This window comes from Saimiri boliviensis, chromosome 5 (assembly GCF_048565385.1).
Source record: "Saimiri boliviensis isolate mSaiBol1 chromosome 5, mSaiBol1.pri, whole genome shotgun sequence".
Classification (NCBI taxonomy): domain Eukaryota; kingdom Metazoa; phylum Chordata; class Mammalia; order Primates; family Cebidae; genus Saimiri; species Saimiri boliviensis.
Genome location: NC_133453.1, coordinates 52,105,113 through 52,127,187, shown reverse-complemented (window position 1 = coordinate 52,127,187; position 22,075 = coordinate 52,105,113). Strand labels below are relative to the sequence as shown.

At 36.2% G+C, this 22,075-nt stretch overlaps 1 protein-coding gene across 11 annotated transcripts in view; it reads left to right on the top strand.

Moving 5' to 3' along the window:
* The window catches only part of GULP1 (GULP PTB domain containing engulfment adaptor 1), a 286,180-nt gene that overhangs the window by 43,309 nt on the left and 220,796 nt on the right, over positions 1-22,075 (top strand). Inside the window, exon 2 of one of the 11 annotated variants that reach the window (XM_074399366.1) lies at positions 11,405-11,522. The exons of the other annotated variants lie outside the window; for them this stretch is intronic. The gene's annotated coding sequence lies outside the window, so the exon portion shown is untranslated. The remainder of the gene's footprint in view (positions 1-11,404; positions 11,523-22,075) is intronic. 11 annotated transcript variants of the gene reach the window in all.

Here is a 22,075-nt window from a genome sequence, read left to right as displayed (position 1 = left end):
TGCTTCTCTCATTAACCAATAAATACCTTGAAAGCAAGGGCTATTTTTGGTGACTTCCTTGTCTCTAGTACTTTGCATAGGATTTGATGCAATAAATGCTTTGAAATAAATGAACGAAATGACAACAAAAGCCTATTTTTGCCCTTTGTTGATCGTAACAAGATAATCTTTGCAGATGGCAATTAAAGATTGAAATGCTGTTGGCATTAGGAGCTAGCAAGAAACTTAGAGACTTCAACTTGTATGTAACACATGCCTGGCGTAAAGCAGATATTTAGTTGTGTAAAAGTGAGAACACTCTCAGTTTATACATGAGGGCTCTCTGATTTAGGTTATGTTACAGATATGTCTACCTTAGCATACTATTAAGCGACTATAAACTCAGATATGGATATCATTGTTCATAAATTAATAATAATTATATACCTTCCAATTATGAAGTACTTATGCATGTTGTTGTACAGTGCTCTTTACATATATGATTATATTTCATTCTCTGAAAAATCCTAAGAGATTTGTATTAAATTTGGAAACACAGATTTGGACTTAGAAATGTATAATTATAAAGCACATGCTTTTCCCCTAGCGAGTGTCTTTTTTGCTCTAACCTGTTGCCTCTCTTTAAGAAGCATCTAACACTCGTTCTATTTGTCTCTTCCAGGAGATTACTTGGTTGGGAATCAAGAACTTGCCCTTTGATCAGTAATTTACTGTGTGATTATATACAAATCATTGAGCCTCTCTCAGTCTACATGTTTGTAAAATGGGCCTATTGAACAATATCATGGATTTATTCTTATGCAACATATATTTGAAAGGCTGCTGTGTGCCAAACCCTGTTCTTGATGTTGAAGGTACAGCATCACAAAGGACAGACAAGAACCCTAATCTCACAGAGCTTTCATTATGGCATATCAGGCTGAAAATAAACATATTGAATAAAATCATGTAGTGATCACCATCATGAAGCTGATAAACAGAAAAACAAAGAATAATGTGGCTAGAGTGTCCTGGAATGTGGTGGGAGACATCTATGGATGAGGTGGTCTGGAAAGTTTGCCCTGAAGAACTAACATTTGATATCTGAGAACAAAACAATAGTCAGCATGAATATATTTGAGTGTGTAAAGTTGAAGGCTGAAGGAGGCTCAAGGGTAGAAATTCTAAGGCTATGAAAGTTTTGCATGTGGGAAGACCACTAAAAGACCAGTATAGCTGGTGAGAAAAGTGACAGGAGTCAAGGTGAGAGGTTGGCCGGTCTGGATCATGGACTTCTATTCAATGGTTTCAGACTGTTTCTCAAATGCTGATGGGCAGACACTCTAGGGAAATCCATGATAATTTTTTCAAAACTTCGACACATTTGATACCTTTGATACTTCCTTCCAATTCTGTGATACCTTTCATGGTTTTAGAAAATCTTTCTTTGTGAGTAGTTTCCCAGAATAGACGCCAGAAACTTACTTCTCCAACCGTTTTTTTTTTTTTTTTTTTTTTTTTTCTCCTTTTACGAAGTCTTGCTCTGTCGTCCAGGCTGGAGTGCAGTGGTATGATCTTGGTTCACTGCAACCTTTGCCTCCCGGATTCAAGCGATTCTTTCTCAGCCTCCCAAATAGCTGGGGTTACAAGCATGCACCACCACGCCCAGCTAGTTTTTGTATTTTTAGTAGAGATGAGGTTTCGTCATGTTGGCCAGGCTGGTCTCGAACTCTTGATCTTAAGTGGTCCACCCACCTTGGGCTCCCGAAGTGCTGGGATTACATGGGTGAGCCATTGTGCCCAACCCTCCAAACTCTTTTGCATCTACAACACAGGCTTATGATCCAGGATCTGTCAGTCAGATGCAAATAGGTAACACTTTGAATTGGAAATTAGTGACAAGAAACAAGGCCCATGTAATAAATCTGGTGATAATGGTGGAAGCTACACTTTGTTACCAGGGAAAGCCACAGTACAGCTTATAATATAGTGTGTGGTACCCAGATTCTGGTTAGCAAAGTAGACTTTGGTGAGCGTGCCTGGTAATGGTAGTCATGCTGAGCTCACAGAACCAGCTTTATATTTTTATTTTGGTCTATTCCTGACTGCATAGCCTGGTTCTCTGGCCACCTTGGAATTTCTAAGTCTCTAATATCCTTCCATAAATTTGTTTTTACTTAAATTAACTAGAATGCATTTACATTGTTTACAAGTAAGTACTCTGTGCCAGTGCCTTGAACTTGAAAAGAAGGGACAGGAAGATATCCTGTCTGTGTCGGAGAAGCATTAGGTCTATGAAATTAATTCCAACTCTAAATTCTTGGCCTAATTTCTGGACAAAAATGACCTGGAGATGTAAACTCTGCTTATTTCAAAGACCTATTTTGCATATTTGCATTTTCAAAATTAGTATTTGTAAACTTCCTATTATTTAGGAGTATTTTATTTTCTGCATTCAGGGAGGGAAGACTAATTAGTTATATTCTTCTGGAAGCCTTTTTTTTTTTTTGGCTCCCTTTAATTTAAAGAGCTGGTTTTTATGCAAAGATACTACCTTCCCTCTAGATTTAAGGTCTTTCCAGGCTCCTCAATATGTCATTGATATATCATCGATGAACAATTCCTCTCTAATATGACCCCTTATCAGTATAACTGAAGTATTTAATTATTAACCACTATCTTAAGAATGCATTTGTTTTTGGGGAAAACAATTTTTTTTTTTTTTTTTTTGAGACAGAATCCCAGTCTGTCTCCTAGGCTGGAGTGCTGTGGTGAGACCAGAGCTCACTGGAGCCTCCATCTCCTTAAGTGATACTCCCACCTCAGCCTCCCAAGTAGTGGGAACTACAGGTGCATGCCACCAAGCCAGCTAACTTCTAAGTTTTTTTGTAGTGACAGAGTCTTGCCCTGTTGCCACAGCTGGTCTCGAACTCCTAGGCTCAAGCCATCCTTCCACTTTGGCCTTCCAAAGTGCTGGGATTACAAGTGTGAGCCACCATGCCTACACTTGGAGAAATTTTTGATGTCTGTTTAGTAATAATACTTTCAATAAAATATGTAATCAGCATTTGATGAAGTCAGCTATATTGCGTCTGAGAAAGAACTTCTAAAATTTGTGTTTCTTAGTAGCTGTACAAAAGATGAAAATGTGTTTATAATTCTCACCACTTCCATCTGTCCAATCTCAGAAGAATTATTAAGAATTTCCATTTTCACCTCTTTGGCTACCCTTCTACTCTTTGTGAAAGTTCTGAATCTTCGCTAGACTACTGCCAGTTTTATTTCCTGGAAGTTATTCTTATAATGGTAGTTAAATTTGTTTTTCTTTTTCATTGACATGTTGGGTACAATGCTTTTCATGATGACTACTGGTAGAGAAAATCCATCTTCCAGCACCTCTGTAGGTAAAAATAGGGGTTGACTCCTGGAAATCGCTCGTTGTTAACCTTGATGACAATTGCTCAATTTTTACAAATAGGAGACATGGGGTGGTCTATTTTTCTGGTTTAAAGGTGAGTCTCCTATGATACCAGTATACACTTTTAAAAGCAGGTCGCTTTGAATATCAGTTTAAAAGCAGGTGTTGGACTTGAATTGTCTTTGTGTGAGATGTTATCATTAGGGTTATGCAGATTTAGGCTTTGCCTTTGCTTGTAAATTATCAGAGACTTTCTGTTTAGATCAGCCTCTGTCAGTATGTTTTCGGTGTTTCAAATTTTTTAGCCACTTGAGTGTTATTGCCTAGGGATATTTTCTTTGTCATTAGAAGGGATTTAGAGATGCTTTGGAGGAAAAATTCTCATCCTAGAACATCTTTTCTGGTTGTCTTGTTTTCTCCCTTTTAAGACATGATACACATTTTTAATTATACGTTACTCAAAAACTAAGGTTGGAGATGCACATTTGTTGTTTCATTGGGGAAATTTTGATAAATTGAAGCTAAATCCTCGAAATAACCATTATATCTAGGTGATGAGTATATGAAGTTTTATTTTGTTTTTCTGTCTACTGTATCTTTTGATATATTTGATTTTCTACCTAATCAACACTTAAAAAGAAAACATTATGTGTTAGTCTAATGTAACCCTGTGACCTAGGCAATTCACTGGGCTTCTTTTAGCTTCAGTGTACTTATTTGTAAGATAGAAATCAATGCCTCATTATAGGGTTAGGATTTTATCAGGAAATGAATGCTCTAGTGTTCTAGTGTGGACTTTAAAGTACTGTTCACATGTTGAGTATTAATTAAAAAGGACTTTGTAAAAGTGTCACTCAATATTGAGTAACCTAAAAAGAAAGAGAGAGATTTATATAATTGTTTTTTGTATTAGAATAATGTAGGTCATGGAATCCAAGACGGGATGGACTGCCTTTAGGAGGTGGTCACTTAAGAAACGGTGGAATGAAAATAAGCATAACTTGGGGCAAGAAACCCTTCATTTTTCTGTGTTAGAGAAGAGAATAGTGAACTTAGTTAAATATAGATATTTTTAGGTCATTTTTACATTGCTATAGAGAAATACCTGAGACTGAGTAATTTATAAATAGGTTTAATTGGCTAATGGTTCTGCTATGCAGGAAATATGGTACTGGTGAGACAGGAATTTTTTCCTGGCCCCTTCGCAGGCCTTGCAACAGGGGTGCCTTGCTTACTCGGCCCATAGCTCTCATCTCATCTCAGGAGGGGGAGATTCAGGTGAGTGGGTGCAGGAGTTTGGGCAAGTACTTCTGAGCACCAGCAGGAGCAAAACTCTGTGTGGGTCCCCAGGGCAGCATCTGCTGTGGAGTACTCATGACCCCTGAAGCCCCAGAGGGCATGTGTTACATACAGTATGCTCTTTTAGCTTTGCTGTGGCAGATGGCTTAAGTGTTAAATAGCTCAGTGGGCCCTCTGTCTTTTTGTGTGAGGTGATTGCTTTCTGCCAGTGAGAGCAGAGCGTAAGTATGACAGCCTTTAGCATGGCACCTGAGCTCTTTATTGGCATCCGGGAAAATCAGATCACACAAACGAATTGAAGGGTGAATACAGAGGACTTTATTGCTGATGGAAGTGGCTCTCAGTGGGAAGGGGAGTTGGAAAGGGAAGGGAGCACGAAGGTATTCTTGCCCTGAAGTCCAGTCATCTCCTGCTGGACTCTTCTCCAAAGTCACGCCATCAAGATGTCCCTCTGAAATCAAACTGCTTCTCTCTGACATTCAACTGCTGCTTCTTCTCTCCTCTTCTCTGCTCTCTGCAGTGGAGCCTGGGGTTTTTATTGGTACAGGATGGGGATGGGGTGGGTCGTGGTGGTTTTGGAAAAGGCAGCATGTGAATAGGAAACCAGGAATGTCCTCACTTTGGGCTGTGGTTCCAGGCTCAAGCAAGGGGCTTCACCAGGGACCCTGCCCTTTTCTGCCCAAAATTATTTTTGCATCTTTTTCCTGTCACTGGCATCTACTTGGCTTCTGAGGAGGACTCAGGGAGCTTTTACTCATGGCAGAAGGTGAAGTAGGAGCAAGCACATCACATGGTGAAAGCAGGAGCGAAAGAGAGAGAAAGAGTGGAAAGGTGCTACACACTTCTAAACAGCCAGATCTCATGAGAGCTCACCATCACAGGGCGGTGCCAAGGGGATAATGCTGAACCATTCATGAGAAATTCACTCCTGTCATCCAGTCACCTCCCACCAGGCTCCGCCTCCGCCACTGGGGATTATAATTCAACATGAGGTTTAGACAGGACAACATTCAAGCTATATCATAGAGGTTAACTGTTTCTTGGTTGGGAGACAGTCTTAATACTATCTTACTTAATATCAGTTCTGCAAGTGAGGTTTTTAAAAATTAGACCAGTTGTCACTGGAGAAAGGAGACTAGACTGGCTTCTTAGGTCGTCTCATGGGAATTTATATCTGCTATGAAGGATTGATTTTCAGAAAATACATGATGAAAACTTAATTCTAACTAATAGTAGATAACATTTTTTCAGAGTTTACTATGTGCCAAGAAATGTACAGTTTTTAATCTAAATTATCACATTTCTTTCTCAAAGGTACATAATTAAAGAGTGCATTTTTTTTTCATTACATGGATAATGTAGGAAACTACGGCTCAGAGAGGTTAACACTTTGCCTAAAGTTGTATAACTAAACAAGGGATAGAACTAAGACTAGAAGTTGCTAGTCTAACTCTATGACTTGTGGTTTGTGTTATACCATATTGGATTCTTTACAGCAATTATTTCAGTCTAGGCTCTTAACTTTTTTTTGTTTCCTTACCTTTTCCTTTATACTCTTTAGTGTGCTATATGAGCAGATATATTTGAGATTTTATTATAACAGTCCTAAAAGTCCATTTTTAGAAGTAGAAAGAACATAAACAAAAATAGATAAATACAAGTAAGTAATTAAATACTGGATTAGTTATGGTTAGAGCTGCCATAACAAATACCATATGCTTGGTGGCTAAAAGCAACAGACATTTATTCTCTTCACAGTTCTGAAGGCCAGAAGTTCAAAATCAGTGGTTGGTTTGGTTAGGCAGGGTTGGATTCTTCTGGAGGCTCTGAGGGAAAATCTGTTTCATGATTCCTCCTAGCCATTGGTGGTGGCTGGCTGTCCTTGGCACCTGGCTGCATGACTCCAGTCTTTGTCTATATTTTCACATGGCTTTCCTCCATTCTCTTTGTGTCTTAGATCTGTCTGTCCTTTTATAAGGACACTGATCACCAGATTTAGGGCTTACCCTAAATCCAGGATGATATTATCTGAATTCTTTTTATCTTGTTAAGTACATCTACGAAGAGTCTATTTCCAGGCAAGGTCACATTCACAGGTACCAGGGATTAGGACTTGGACATATCTTTTGGGGACCACTATTTTTAAACCATACTATTTTAAGCTTTTGTATTAAAGAAACAGATGAAAGAGTACAATATAAACTTGGATTTCAGATCATCTCAATTCCCAGATTACTTAGTTTTAAGTGTGTTTTATAGAGGAATGTTATTGTATGTACATTATCTTAATGTCACAGGTATCCGCCAAAGATTTTAGACTTAAATCCCATTCTCTGTTTGCTACTTCTCTAGTAAAAATGTATGCTGATCTATATCTTTTTGTTATTCCCAGGATATACTATTACATACGTACATTTAGTTCCTCTCACTTGAAAATTTGATATTTGAAATTTCTTTTAAGAGACTCTAAATGGTAAAAATATAACACATATTTCAGTCCTAAAACAGTTACATAGACTGTTTCATGACATAAATTCTAGCACTAAATTTAGTGAAGAGATAATGAATTCAAAAGATTGTCATGGCAAAGAAAATGTTATAATATTTGGTGATTGACTAAAATTGGAAACACCTTAGGGAGAAAAGGCAAAGACACACTAAAGTTGACATAAAAAAAATCTGGATGTTATTCTGAGCATTTTGCAAATTCTGTTCCTCTACAGAGTGGAACAGGAAAAAAAAAATATCTAGAGAATAAAATACATGGAAGGGTGATGACAGCCTGTTGATTGTTAAGCACCCTGGAGAGGGTGGTTCATGAAGAAATGTAGACAGCAAATTTACAAAGTGCTTTTAGAGATAAGATACGAAAACCAAGAAGGATAGGTGATCTATACGTATTTAAAGCAATCAATATTGTTTTTTGACACAAACTTAAAATGTTTGTTTTTAAACAGTTTAGTCGCACATTAGGGAGGAGACGTTAAATGAACAATAAAAGCTAGTAGTGTATGTTCTCTGGTCTGATAGGATCATGACTGTAGTTTATAAGGTTGCAGTAAAAGATTCTTAAAGTGAATTACAGAAAGATGCACATCTACTTAAACTGTTTTATTTGAACTAAAAGCTTATACAGATGTATTTATCTGTGAAACTTATAAATTAAGGCTTTTCTTTGAGCATGATTTTGCTAATTGGAGTTCTACAAAGACTTTCTTATGTAACGAATATCCATTACAGATAATCCCATTACTTCTTCAAAGGGTGGGAGAACTTAGGGACACTTATACTGTCATGTAAGTACAAATTTCTTCTATGTTATAATAATTTCCTCTCAACTTTTTATTTTTTATTTTCGAGACAGAGTCTCACTCTGTCGCTCAGGCAGGAGTGCAGTGGCGTGATCTCGGCTCACTGCAACCTGCACCTCCCGGGCTCAAACAATTCTCCTGCCTCAGCCTCCCGAATAGCTGGGACTGTGGGCGTGTGCCACCACACCAGCGAATTTTTGTATTTTTAGTAGAGACGAGGTTTCACCATGTTGGCCAGGCTGGCCTTGAATTCCTGACCTTGAGTGAGGCCCTACCTCGATCTCCCAAAGTGCTATGATTACAGGTGTGAGACACCATGCCTGGCCTTCTCAATCTTTTATAGCCTGGCCTTCTCAACCTTTTATAGCTGTCTTGCCCATATATAATGTGGCAGTAGGGAGTAAATACCTAACTAAATTGTGACTTGATTAGAAAGGAGGAATGAGGATGTAGGCTTGTTAGGCAGCCAACTGGTTTTATTACAGTAAGCATGTGAAAGAATTAGTGGAAGAGAACTACTTGAATATCAGTGGGGCAAAGTCCAGTAATTCCGAGTGTTCAGATAGCTATGGGCACCAGTAGGTGTGGTTGACACTTTAATGGAGTGAATCATTCTGCTGAGTGGTGAGCTGGTTAAGTTGAACTCTGTTTTGAGAACATCTATTCTTCTAATAGTGCTTTACAAGTGTTGGAAAAAGCTCACATAGAATTTGAGGGGAAAGGATTTGCAGAGCCAATTAGATATCAGTAAACTTTTAAGGACAAGATAGTAGAGGGATTTACAATAAAAAAGTGAGTGCCTGTTTCTTTTGTGGGCTTAAGAAATTATTAATTTCTGGCATTTATATCACAGACTGAGATGATGGGAGAGACATTTCCAGGATTGATTTCAGGTCATGAGAGAGCATTTCTGTGACCATTAGGTCATTCAATTATGCAGCTGTTCTTGGGTGGTCTTTTCCTTGATGGCCATTCTCATCTCACTTGAGTGCAGGTAAGAGACTGATTATAAATATGACATTCTTGGATTGCTTAAAACTGTACTCATTGCAAATACACACATGCACGTACATACATACACACAGATACATATACACACATATATGTACATATACACACATTTAGTTTAAGATCAAATTCTTTGAACAGCTAGGTCTTTCAAAATAAATAGATATGTCTTGCAATGTGCTTTTTTTTTTTTAAATAAAGGTATAGCTTTGTTATTACAAAACAATTAGGATCTTATTTTCACGAATACTAAATTTTATGCCAAAACTCTGAGCATTGCCTAAGTATCTGTCTTCTTTAAAACCTCAGAGTATGTACTTCAGGCTCTAACAAAGGTACACTTTTTGCTAACTAAGTATGCTTTTGAAAAAATTGTCTTCTTTTCTGTTTTCATGACCAGTTTGTAGAGCTAGCTGTGAAGCAGATGGACCCCCTCCTCTCCATGCAGTTATGCAAGACCATTTCCCTAAATCATTACCATCACACCACTCTCCTAAGCATTTTGCACTATCTGCCAGTTGCTCCTGCTGTCACAACAGAACACTTGAAATGGTTTTCAAGATCATTTTTCCTTTACCGATTTTCTCAAATCCCTCCAACAAGCTTCACTACACATCTTAGATAGCCTGTGAGGTTTCAAGGAGACTATGAGAGGCAACTATCTAAGAGGACAAGAAATAGGATAGAATGGTATCTAGGAAGCCAGGGGAACATTTTTTTTTTTTTTTAAATAATAACCATGGTTAAGTGCTGAAGGGTTAAGTAGTGATTAAATATGATCATTGGATTGAGAGTTTGGCGGTTACTGTTGCCTACTGAAAATAGTTTCAGCTGAGTGGTGAATATAAAATGAGTTGCTGTGATTTCACCAGTATTTATGAAATGAGGAAATGTGAATATTGTGTGCAGACCACCCTATCAAGAAGGGTAGCTGTGAATGGAAAGGGGCAGGATGAAGATAAGATTTCATTTAAGATGAAAAAGTTGCAAGTGCATGTATAAAGAAGTCCATACAGAGGGGTAGAAGTTTAGAAGAGAGGAGAAAATGAAGTATTTTGGTCTTATTCCCTTTTCCTTAAAGTGTTCCTATTCATTTATTCAAATCCTTATTAATAATAATAACCTCTAATATTTCTTGAATATACTGAATGTGTCCCTCGGTCTGATGTTACAGAGAACTATAAGGTCATGTTCATGCTCTTTGGAATTTATAGTTTAATGCTGTAACAAAAGATATGAATAGGGATCATTTCTGCTTTGAGCATGTTCTTTAGTAGAGTTTAATATGGCCTATTTTTATGGAGAGTCATGATTTAGTAAGACCTATCTAGATAAATCACAGAGTGGAACTTCCTTTTAACCTTGACACCAAAACCAGAAATAATTCCTGTCTTATAGGCTGTAATCCTAATCAGTATTTTATCAGGATTTTATTAAAATGATGTAGCTTAACCCAGGATAGGGTTAAATCCATGTAATGATCAGTTGTGTTATAATGGGATGGTTGGCTTGAGCCCAAAAAGAACTTTACAAGGCATTGCAGAAATCTCCAGGTTAAAGGGATCTCCTGATGAGTCAAGTAATGCCTCCTAATGCTTATTACAGTAGTCGTTCAGTGGCTTCTAGATTTAAGTGTAAATAAATTTTTAATGAAGGCTAGTAACAGAGTCTTTAAGAAAATAAACAAGAAAAGGTTTTTATAATTTTTTACAACAGTAATCTTATATGGTGAATGTTTGATAAATCATAGTACAAAAATTGTTTTACTTTTAGAGAGTGCATTGTTCTTTACAGCTGATAAAGCACTGCAATAAGCATCATTACTCTCGATTCACAGTATTGCTGATCCATAGGCAGAGGAGGTATTGTTATTATTTTATCACAAATGAGAAGATTGGGACTCAGAAAAATTAGTAACAATAGCTGACATGTTGAGGGCTTTTACATCAGGCATAGCGTTAAGAAATTTACTCTATGCTGTAGAAGTTATTATTAACTGGATTTTGTGGTTGAGAAAATTGAGACGAAGTTAAGTAACTAATTCAAGTGTATGTGACTGGCAAGTAACAGAGCCATAGCATAAACCCAGGAAGAGAGACCCAGCAGCCCTCTGAGCTCCTAATTGTAATGCTGTACTGCATTTTTAGGGTCTTCACGCATGAGTGATTGTTTTCCCTTCTTCTCTGGGTCTTACAACTTCTAATAAAAGTAAACTGTCAGGAACAATGCATTTATTATGTAATATAGTTATCTAAATATTCTCCAAAAAGTCCAAAAAAGTCAGTGGACTAACTTATTGTAGTCATGCTTTTAATTGGCACAGGGATAGTTTCAGCTTCTAGTCAGTGACTATTTCAAAGCATTTTCTTTTTTTTTTTTTTTGAGACAGGGTCTTGCTTTGTCCCCCAGACTGGAGTGCAGTAGCATGATCATGGCTCACTGTGACCTTGACTTCCCAGGCTCCAGTAATCTTCTCACCTCAGCTTCTCGAGTAACTATGACTAAAGGTACATACCACCATGCCCAGCTAATTTCTTTTTCCATTTTTTGTAGAGATGCATTTTGCCATGTTGCCCAGGCTATTCTAGAATTCCTGATCTCAAGCAGTCTGTCCACCTGGGCCCCTCAAAGTGCTGGGATTCCAGGCATGAACCACCATGCCTGGCCTCAAAGCATTTTTGTTTTTTGTTTTAATTGAAGAATTGATAGTCATTATCTACTGACATGAACTATGGAACTTACTATCAGCTGGAGCCAGCTTATGTTTATTTTCCTATGAAAATATTCTAGATATAGTAGATGCCAAAGAAATAAAATTCAATGTGGAAGCAATTTATTGTGAAACTTTTGGGAAACTCATGAATTTATAAAGCAATTGAAAAGCTTGTTATTCAAAATACTTCTTTTAATGAAACTGTTAATTGATATAATAGGAGAGATACTAATGTTACATAATTTCTCTGATACTATTTTAAAATATATTTAAGAGAAATGCTAAACACATTGAATAATAATCTGCTTTTAATAGATTTAGTGTCAGACCCAGAATATCAGGAGGTTATTGGCCATACTTGTAACTATTAACTGAAGCATTGGCTTTTTAACTGCCTTTACCAACTAACAGGCCCCACTGAAACATGTCATCCATCCAGTAATTGCTGGAGTATGATATGAATCTTGCCTCATGATTTGAATGTAATATGTTGCTGATATTACTCAGTGTTCATGTAGATTAAACATATACTTATAAAAACACCAATTCCAGTCCCATAAGGATGGGTATAAGGAGGAAGTTTTAGATAAAAGCATAGTCATGAATTTGTTTTCTAGCTACGTATGTGAAACAAACAAGCAGAATATCAGAATACTGAAAGGTAAAAATGAAGAGTTACAAGGTTTTATTTTGAAATAATTATAGTTGCATAAGAGTTTCAGAAATACAAGAGAAGTCCCATATACTCATCACCCAGCTTCTCCACTGGTAACATCTTACCTGACAATAGTACTACTGTGGGACTTGAGCACCTGTGGATTTTGGTGTCTGTAGGGGGTCCTGGGACCAGTCCCTCTCTGACACCGAAAGACGACTGTACTTTATCTTCTATCAGTAAATGATCTAAAGCAACAGTTGCCTAATTATGAAGCAATTTTTCAAACATTGAAAAGTAATACCTTTTTCTCAATAGTAGATGGAAATTATTGAAACTTCTGACATATCAAAAAGTGAATATTAAAATCTATTTCAAAAAGAAAACTCATTCACATTTCATCTTAAAAAAAACAAATTAACTCTGAGTGGGTTCAAAGTTTTGATATTCTTTTACATTTTCACAATTCAAACAATGTCTCTACAAATGCATTATTTTAATATATCATGTTCTGTTTATGCGTTATCAGTTGACAGACATTTGGATTGTTTCCACTTTTTGTCTTCTGAAATATGCTGCTCTGAACATTTGTATACAAGTTTTTATGGACATAATTTCTCTTGGGTATAAACCTTGGAGTGGAATTACTGGGTCATATGGTAACTCTATGTTTAATATTTTGAGGGCCTGTCAAACTGTTTCCCAAGTGGCTGCAGTATTTTACAGTCCCATCAACAATATATGAGGGTTCCAATTTCTCCTCATGCTTGCCAATACTTGTTAATGTGCTATAATTTGAGCCATTCTAGTGGGTGTGTAGTGGCATCTCTTTGTGGCTTTGATTTGCATTTCTCTGATATTGGGTATCTTTTCAAGTACTTATTATCTGTATGTCTTCTTTAGACAAATGTGTACTCAGAGCTTTTGCTCAGTTTTTATTTGTCTTTTTATTGTTGAGTTGTTCTCTGTCAGATGTATGATTTGCAAATATTTTCTGCCATTCTGTGGATTGTCTTCACTTTCTTGATGTTGTCCTGTGAAACATAAAACTTTTACATTTTGATGAAAACATTTGATGATGTATATATTTTTCTTTTATTGTTTTTCTGTTTGGTTTCTTTTTTTTTTCTTTTCAGATGAATAAGAAATAACCTAGCAAACCATAAGTTATTGGTCAACTGGGTTTCATAAAGGGAGGTTTCTTCAAGTGGTCAGGAAGCCAAGGAAGAAAAAGATATACATATGGTAGCCTAACTTGTTGTCTTTAAGATTAAGTCTTTAAAAGCACTTTTCACATATCTTTCTTTCTTTTTTTTTTTTTTTCTTTTTTTGAGACAGAGTCTCACACTGTTGCCCAGGCGGGAATGCAGTGGCACAATCTCGGCTCACTGCAACCTCCGCCTCCTGGGTTCAAGTGATTCTCCTGCCTCAGCCTCCCGACTAGCTGGGACTACAGACATACGGCACCAAACCTGACTAATCTTTTTTTTTTTTTTTTGTATTTTTTAGTAGAAATGGGATTTCACCATATTAGACAGGTTGGTCTCAAACTCCTGACTCATAGTCTGCCTACCTCGGCCTCCCAAAGTGTTGGGATTACAAGAATGAGCCACCATGCCTGGCTTGTTTGGTTTCATATGTGGGAAACTGTTGCCTAAATCAAAGTCATGAAAATTATGGCTATGTTTTCTTCTAAGACTTTTACAGTTTTAACTGTTTTGTTCATGTCTGTAAACTATTGTCAATGAAATTTTGTGTGTAATATGACATAGGGGGTCCAACTTCATTATTTTACATGTGAATACCCAGTTGTACCAGCACCATTTGTTCAAAAGACTATTATTTCCTCAATGATTTGTCTTGGCACTTTTGCAAAAAATCAATTGAATATAAATATAAGGATTTATTTCTGAATTTTCAATTCTGCTTCATTTATGTATAGGTCTAGATTTATGCCAGGACTACACTGTCTTAATTACTTTAGCTTTGTAGTAGATTTTAAAATTGGGGAGTGAGTGTGTCTTCCATTTTTTTTAGTATTATTTTGTCCACTCTGGGTTCCTTGTATTTCTATATGAATTTTGGGACCAGCTTATTAGTCTCTTCAAGAAAGGCATCTTGTAATAAGGATTTGCATTAGATCTGTATATTAAGTTGGAGAATATTTCCATTTTAACAATATTAAGTCTCTAGTGTATAAACCTGGGATATCTTTACCAGATCTTCTTTAATTTCTTTTAACAATATGTTTTTAGTTTTTAGTGTACACATTTTGCACTTGTTACATTTATTTTGCATAGTTTCTTCTTCATGTTATTAATTTTATCTTCAATGGTTCACTGCCTATGTGTAGAAATATAGCCAATTTTTATATATACATCTTACTGAATTTGTTTATTAGTTGTTATAGGTTTCTTTATGGTTTTTACTGGAATGTCTATATATGGGATCTTGTTATCTGTGAATAGAGATAGTTATAGTTCATCCTTTTGAGTGTGGATGGCTTTTCTTTTCTTTTCTTTTTGAGACGGAGTTTCGCTCTTGTTACCCAGGCTGGAGTGCAATGACACAATCTCGGCTCACCGCAACCTCCGCCTCCTGGGTTCAGGCAATTCTCCTGCCTCAGCCTCCCGAGTAGCTGGGATTACAGGCACGCGCCACCATGCCCAGCTAATTTTTTGTATTTTTAGTAGAGACGGGGTTTCACCATGTTGACCAGGATGGTCTCGATATCTTGACCTCGTGATCCGCCCGCCTCGGCCTCCCAAAGTGCTGGGATTACAGGCTTGAGCCACCGCTCCCGGCTATTTTTTTTTTTTCTTAACTAAATTTGAAGATTTGAATTTTACAGCATAACAAGTTTAATTGTAACAAATTTTTGAAAAACATGATTATATTTATTTGGGCATCTGTTCCAATACACATTTTCTGTACAACAGTAGATGAACCTGGAGAATAAATCATTCTCATTTTGTAACACAGATGTCAGCAAATATTTATTGAATGCAACATTATTTCCAGGAATGTACTAGGCATTGTACAGTTTAGAAAGAAAATGGGCTTTGTCTATAAACTTAATTTCATAGAGAAGCCAGAACATGCTTGAAATAGCTCCAAGGAAAATATAGCACTGAATACAAATTTAGTGGATATTGGTGAAACTAATATGATGTTTCACACTAATGTAAGTATTAGGACTATGGAAAAGGCAGAAAATAGCCTTACTATTTTTAAAAAATGGTTGGAGTTTGACAGTTAGCTCTTAGATAAATAAATCGGAGGATGGAATATAGTTTGAGTAGGACTTAAAAAAAAGAAGACTAATTAGAAGTATTTTATGATTAGGCAGATATAAAGTAGAAAGTTTAATTTTAATGAAACTAGAAAAGAAGGATAAGGAGGAGAGAACTTTTGAGGGGCAAAAAAAATAAGACTTGATGAAAGATTGATTATGGCAGAATGAAGGAAAGCAAAAGATAAAAAATGTGAGAGGAGGTCCTATGAATTGTCCAACATCCAAAAGCTATGAGTGATAGAACTAGGCCTTAAAATATACCCTTCTAACTCCAAACTTTATGTTTATACCATGCTGCATTTCAGAAGTAACTATCAGGGTAGTAGGCTTTAATACATCCTCCCAAGTTTCAGATCGCATACCATTAATCCAACTAATGTTCCTAAGTAGGAAAAATGTTAAATTTTTCTGTGAAGTGCACCTTATAGCCCAGTAATATAAACTCTTGCTTCTTGTGTTCTAGAGGTTATAGACAAGGATGCTCATAAGTAGAAATACATTTTTTAAAATATAAATATATTTTGATGTATTTATATTAAAAATTTACATTAATGTATTCCAATCTACAATATGAAACTTGTACATTCATTAGCTTTTTGAGATCATGTTACATCAATTTGAACATCAAAATGTAATCATACTGCAGGAGCAAATTATGCTCTTCTTCAGTCATTTAATGTGAGATTTCCTATACATACTTCATGTATTAATTTCCTCATTTATTCAGTAAATATTTGCTTCATATTTACTCCATTCCAAGCCCCATGAGGGGAAATTATGGCTTTGTTAAGCAAAGAAGGCAACTTGTTTCTTATACTAGCTATGTTTCTCTTAACTATCCCATTTTTTTTTCTCTGGTACTTTTCCCTGCTTGCCAGAGAAAATCTGAGTTTGCACTCAGGTTCTGGAGCCCTGTCAAATTAGCTCTCTTTTCACTTCCAGATGTGAACCAATTTGAATGATAAATTGCATCATCATCTGTAATGGTTAATTTTATGTGTCAATTTGACTAGGTCATGGTGTGCCTCGACATTTGGTCAAATGTTATTCTGGATGTGCCTGTGAAGGTGTGAGTACGAGATTGACATTTGAATTGAATAAAGCAGATTGCACTCTCTTATGTGGGTGGGTCTCATCCAATCAACTGGGGATGTGAATATAATAAAAAGGGTAAGTGACATGGAATTTCTTCTGCCTGGCTGCATGAGCTGGAACACTGGACTTTTCTGGCCTTCAGACTTGGACTGGTATCTTATTGGCTCTTCTTGGATCTTGAGCATGAAGGATTTTGGACTAGAATTTACTCCATTGGCTTTCCTGATTCTCAGGCCTTTGTACTCAGACTGAAACTACACCATCAGGTTGCTGGCTGTAGATCTTGGGATTTCTTAGCTTCCATAATTGCATGAGCCCATTTGCCCATTCCTTGAAATTCTCTCTCTCTCTCTCTCTCTCTCTCTCTCTCTCACTCTCTCACTCTCTTAAACACACACACACACATACATGCGCGCGCGCGCACACACACACACACACACACACACACACAGAGTTCTGTTTCTTGGAGAACCCTAGTAACAGTCACATGGCTTATAATACCTTTAAATTTACATTTATGTTTTAGTACGATTTCAGTATGACTACATATCTTCAGTCTTTAGCCTCACTATTGAGGAACTGTGTAGGAAAATGTTAAGTATATAAATGCCAAAATTCTTTTATTATACATTGAACTTGCAAGAAAATGATGCAAAGTAGAGGTGAAGAAGTTTTCTCATTCACAAAACAAGATGACACTGATGTAGCACTTACTTATATATTTATAATACAATTCTACTTTGAATTAAACCATTAAATAAAGTCATTTTCCCCATTGAAATTGATCGATAAGGTTTTGACAGAAACATGAGATAAGTTTGTATGCAAAAACTCATGATAAGCAATAAACCTGGAAAATTCATGGGATAATAAGTAAGTAGGTATACAATGGCAAAGTAACACACTCTTTGAGTATTTACTATCTAGCAAATGCTTTATGAGGTTCTTTACATGAATTATTCTAGGAAGACACTTGGTAGGGATAAGGAAAACTTAAATCTGTAATGGGAAATACAAAATAAAAAATGAAAGCTGACATTTATCAAGTGCTCACTACATGCCAGGTTCTACATTTTTTCTGTGTACTAACTCATTTATCCTCACAACAGGTTAAGATGATCTTATTTTAACCCTACAATTGAACAAAATGAGACACAGAGATGTTAGTTAACTTGCAAGGCCACTCTCTGGAAAACAGTGTCTTGGTGAAGCCATTCCACTCCATTTTCCCTTAGAAATCATTGCCATGTGCTACCCATAGGGGTCTGAGTTGAAGCTGCATATTGCCTCTGAGCAAACAGTACTTTGGCAAAGCTACTGCATCTACTCATTGTAGTCACTGCGCCTGAGCTCAGATAGCACTCTGCATTCCAGAGAAAAGATGCCTTGGCTGCTTACAGCAGTCAAAGCTGTCTGTGCCTGAGCTGAAGCATTATCATGGCTCCTGGGAAAACAGTATCTTGAATGCCCAGGGTAGACATGCTCTGCTCGTCCCCATGACTGTCATTAAGTAGCACCATTCCTCTGAGGAAATGGTGCCTTGGCCTCCCAGAGTGGTCATGTACCCTTGTACCCAAGCGGAAGAGGTGCCCTGTATCCCAGAGAAACAGTGTTTTGGTCACCCAGAGCAGACACCATACCCCTCCTACCCCTACAGAGGACCAGACTAATGAAATTAGTTACATAATACCTCCTGAGGAACTGGTGCCTTGGCCAAGAAGAACAGCTATGCATCCCAGGACAGAGCTGACATGGTACCCTGAGTCCCAAAGAAACAGTGCAGTGGCTGAAATGAGACACCTTGTCCTACAGAACAAACAGCTCTAGGACCCAGGATCCCTGGAGCTGGCCTAGCCTTCTAGAGCATGAGCTGCTGAGAAATTCCCCTGCCCAGGAAGTAGAGTCATAGCCGTGCTGCTCCTTACTCGCCGGAACCCAAGCAACAGCTACACTACACCGTTCTGGAGTCATTGCTGGCACTACATTTGACTTCAGAGAGTCTGAGATACTGCCAAGTTTTACCATCTCCGGGTCCAGAGTCACCACTACATGGTGCCTTATCCCCCCAGGATCTGAGTTGTCTCTGAGGCTTGTGGGTTCTGGTTCCCAAACTGTAGCCTACCCTGCTCCCCAGGTCCAAACCTTCAGAGCATTTCAATGGCAGATAGATCATAGGTGAAAAAATAAGTTCCATCAAATCCAAAAATCAAAGTGATATCCAGTGTCTTTTCTGTTCATAACACAGTAATTTAGAAATCAATAACAAGAACTTTCAAAACTGTACAAATACATGAAATTTAACACGTGCTACTGAATGACCAATAGATTAATGAGAAAATTAAGAAGGGAATTAAAATATTTCTGGAAACAAATGAAAATAGAACTACAACATACCAAAACCTATGGGATATAGTAAGAGTATTAAGAGGAATGTTTATAGCAATAAGCTTCTACATCCAAAAAGTAGAAAGATTTCAAAGAAACAATCTAATGGTGCAACTCAAGGAACTAGAAAAGCAAGAACAAACCAAACCCAAAATTAGAAAGAAGGATAAAGACCAGCAGATATTAAGAGAATTGAGACGAAAAAATAAATGAATGAAATGGAAAGTTGATTTTCTTAAAAGATAAATAAAATTAACAAACCATTAGCTAGACTAAGGAAAAAAAGGATAAAATACCAAATTAAATCAGAAATGAAAAAGGACACATTACAACTGATATCGCACAAATACAAAGAATTATTAGAGACTATTATGAACAACCATATGTGAACAAATTGGAAAACCTAGAGGAAATAAGTAAATCCCTGGGCACATAGAGTCTGTTAAGACTAGACTAAAAAGAAATAGAAAACTTGAACAGACCAATAATGAATAATGTGATTAAAACCATAATAAAAAGTATTCCAACAAAGAAAAATAGTAGGTTTCACTGCTGAATTCTGTCAAACTTGTAAAGAATAACTAATATTAATTATTTTCAAACTTAAAAAGATTGAAGAGGAGAAAATTCTTCCTATTTCCATGAGAACAGTATTATCCTCATTTCAATATCTGACAGAGATCCAACAAAAAAGAAAGCAATAGCAAAAACAGCTTATAAAATAATAGCAAACCAGTGTTTTGAATCAAATCCAACAGCAAATAAAAAAGATCGTATATGATTATCAAGTGGAAATTAACCTGGGATGCATAAAGTTTTATAATCAAATCAATATACATGATACATATCAACAGAATGAAAGACAAAAACCATGTGATCATTTCAATGGACACATAAGAAGCATTTGATAAAATTCAGCATATCTCTTCGTGATAAAAACTTTCAACAAATTATGTATAGAAGGAACATACCTCAACATAATAAAAGCCATGTATGACAAACCCACAGGCATATATAACATATTGAATATAGACAAGCTGAATTATTTTACCCTAAGTACTAGAAGAAGACAAAGATGTCTATTTTCATCACTTTTATTCGACATAGTACTGAAAGTCCTAGCAAGAGCAATAAGGCAAGAGAAGGAGAAAAGGGCATCCAAATTGGAAAGAAATAAGTGAAATTGTTTCTGTTTGCTGATGACATGTTCTTATACAGAGAAAAATCTAAAATCTCCACCAAAAAACTCTTAGAATTGATCAACAAATTCAGCAAAGTTGCAGCATATGAAATCAGCGCTGGAAAAATCAGTAGTGTTTCTACACAACAGCAAAGAACTAGCCGAAGAAGAAATCCAGGAAAGCAATCCCACTTACAACAGCTACAAAATAATGCCTAGGCATACATTTAACCAAGGAGGTGAAATATCTCTACAAGGAAAACTACAAAACATTGATGAGAGAAATTGAAGAGCACACACACGCACAAATGGAAAGACATCCATGTTTATTGATTATCACAATTAATATTGTTAAAGTGACAATGCTACCCAAAATGATCTACAGATTCAATGCAGTGTTTTTCAAAATACCAATGACATACATCACAGAAGTAGAAAAAAATTATAAAATTCTTATGAAATTGCAATAGACCCCAAATAGTGAAACAATCCTAAGCAAAAAGAACAGTCAAAGGTGTCAAACTTCAAAATATACTATTAAGGACTAATGACTGAAATGTACTAGAAAGTGGTGGTAACCCAAACAGCATGATACTGGCATAAAATCAGGCACATAGACTAGTGGAACAGAATAGAGAACCCATAGGTAAATCCATGTATTTACAGACAACTGATTTTCAGCAGATGTACCAAGAACATTTATTGTAGAAGTGACAGTTTCTTCAATAAATCATGCTGGGAAAACAGGAAATCCACATGCAGAAAAATAAAATTGGACCCCTATTTTTCACCATATACAAAGATCAACTCAAAATGGACTAAAGACTTATATGTAAGATCTGAAAGTATGAAACTGCTAGAAGAAAACATAGGGGAAACACTTTAGGATATTGGTCTGTGCAAAGATTTTATGAACATACCTCAAAAGCACAGGCAACCAAAACAAAAATAGACAAATGGGATTATATCAAACTAAAAGGCAAGAGACATACTTAGTGAGGTTGGAATAAGATTTGCACAGCATAAGATTTAAGACTGCCTAATTCTTGGACAGTATTTTATACGAAGAAAATTAAATAAAAAGCTTGCTTCAAATACAATTCAGTTTGAAAACATCTGTTGTAATAGTCATTAGTTTAATTAAAGGTATGAATATTGGACATCCATTTCTAATGAGTAAATATTAAGTAACTGACACATTTAAAAATAAGTAATTAGTCCAGCATCTTAATTATGTGACTGAAATGGACTCAACTATATTTTTTTGGTATACAAATTCTTTTTATTTTGGGGAAAAAAAATTTCTTTGATTTTCAAAAAATGCTGACATAATTATGATAAGACAATTATAATAGCATTGGAAGCCTTAACAAGTGTAATTTTTTCACAGATAAATTTAGTATTTTAAGTTGGATTTGTATAATAAAATACAGCATCCTTAGCTATGTGATTCAGAGTATCTGCAAGCTGATATGCCTTTCTGTTCTCATTTATTTTTTAACATTAAGTTATTCTTTCAAAAGATATTTATCAAGTTATGCTTATATACCAGGCATTGTACCAGCTTTTGGAGATACAGTGATGAGCAAAGCAGATGCAGTCATCGATTACTCCAGAGTGATATATGCTATAATAGATAAACAGGGCTGTAATTGTATTTTACAGTTCTTAAAATGACAGTTTAATAACTGACTTATCCTACTACCAACAAACTTAAATATCTATCTAGCTAAGCCA